The 1,892-nt window shown below is 42.7% G+C and overlaps 1 pseudogene; it reads left to right on the top strand.

Annotated features, from left to right (window-relative positions):
* The window catches only part of LOC119310489, an 18,039-nt pseudogene extending 16,162 nt beyond the window's left edge, over positions 1 to 1,877 (top strand).
* The last annotated feature ends 15 nt before the right edge of the window (positions 1,878 to 1,892 follow it).

The raw sequence follows: 1,892 nt of genomic DNA, 5'->3' as shown, positions 1-1,892 counted from the left end.
TAATAGCAAAAAGGATTATCATAAAAGAAAATAAATAAGTAATTAGAATTTTGTTCAAAACATTAAAAGCAAAAAGGATTATCATAAAACAAAATAAATAAGTAATTAGAATTTTGTTACAAACTTTAATAGCAAAAAGAATTATCGTAAAAGAAAATAAATAAGTAATTAGGATTTTGTTCAAAACATTAAAAGCAAAAGGAATTATCATAAAAGAAAATAAATAAGTAATTAGAATTTTGTTACAAACTTCAATAGCAAAAAAGAATTATCGTAAAAGAAAATAAATAAGTACTTATTGTTGCTATTTTTATTTTTTTTTTCAGTTTTTTTGTTTTGTTTTCTGCATTATTTAGCCATTGGTCCCGGTTCGAGCCACCAACTGGGACCAATGGTGGTGGGCCAGGAGCGAGGACCATTGGTCCCGGTTCATCCCACCAACCGGGACCAAAAGGTCCAGACGAACCGGGACCAATGGGCCACGTGGCCCAGCCGGCCCCCGGGGCTCACGAACCGGGTCGAATGCCCCCATGGGTCCCGGTTCTTGACTGAACCGGGACTGATGGGCTGACCCGGCCTGGACCTTTGCCCCCTTTTCTACTAGTGTAATACTGATGATCATGTGCTAACAACAATTAAGTAGGGTTGGTTCGATGAGTATGAGGATGATGATCATATGACTTGTTATTAATAACGAGTAGAAGTTGTATGATGATGATTAGTAGGGCTCGTTATTATGATGATGCATGATGCGAGCATGAAGAGTTATTATATATCAGTGGGTGAAATGAACATGGATTGGATTGAAGTGAAGGCAACATGCATGTGGTGCATGTCGAAAGTAGTACAATCCAAATTTGATCAAGTTAGGATTAGTATTACTTTCGACATGCACCACATGTTGCCTTCACTTCAATCTAAGCCATGCAGTTGATCATCATTGCGTGTTTACTCTTGTTGATCATCATGCAGTTGAATATTGTTTCATATGAAGAAGCTAACCTAAAAGCAGCCTGCATCATTCACAAGCTACCATTAGCACAAACATGGGCCACCTATGCTCAACAAGGGAAACGTGGAGGACACCACTCAGATGAGAACTACTGATACTGCATCTCCACCATTGATGCAGCATGCTATGTAAATGACCCTCGGATGCAGATTTTTCATGAGGCCTGCTCTGAGCACCACCTTCTGCCCGGGCAAGGGGTTGCAGGGAAAGCCGTCACCACAAACCAGCCGTGCTTCCTACCAGACATTGGATCTTCAAGTGAACAGGAGTACCCATTATGTCACCATGCTAAGATCTTCAAGTTGAAAGGTGCAGTGGCAATCCGGTTAAGGTGCACACGCGCTGGGGTGGCGGACTTCGTGCTGGAGTTCTTTCTGCCGAGGGAGTGTGGAGTACTGGAGGAGCAGAAGGCAGTGCTGGACTCCTTGTGGGGAACCATGCGAAGTCTTTCCAAAACACTACGCGTGGTTACAGACAAGGAGATGGAGGACGACGCAATGTCGGGAATGAATGAGATCAACTCGGTTGATCTTCAGAAGAAGAAGGCTATGAAAAGAAAACCAATGGCGCGGAGGTCGCTTGTGTGGAAAAGCTTTACAGAGGTCGCGGTTGGAGATACTGCTAAGGCTAAGTGCAACCATTGTGGTCTTGAGCTTTGCTGTGACTCAAAAACCCACGGTACATCCTCATTGAGATCTCACTTGAAAAGGTGCAAACTTAACCCCGATAATAGGATCATGGGCCCCTTGTAAGCAAAGTACGTACTAGGTACTTTGCATCTGCAACAAGGGGGATAGTAGCTACCGAAGCAGGGTCAGAGAATAATGTCGACGTAATGCTTGAAGTTGTGTCCTCTTTTGTTTTTTATTGGGTTTGTTGA

Source organism: Triticum dicoccoides, chromosome 5B, assembly GCF_002162155.2.
Source record: "Triticum dicoccoides isolate Atlit2015 ecotype Zavitan chromosome 5B, WEW_v2.0, whole genome shotgun sequence".
Lineage (NCBI taxonomy): Eukaryota > Viridiplantae > Streptophyta > Magnoliopsida > Poales > Poaceae > Triticum > Triticum dicoccoides.
This window is presented reverse-complemented; position numbering and strand designations above follow the sequence as displayed.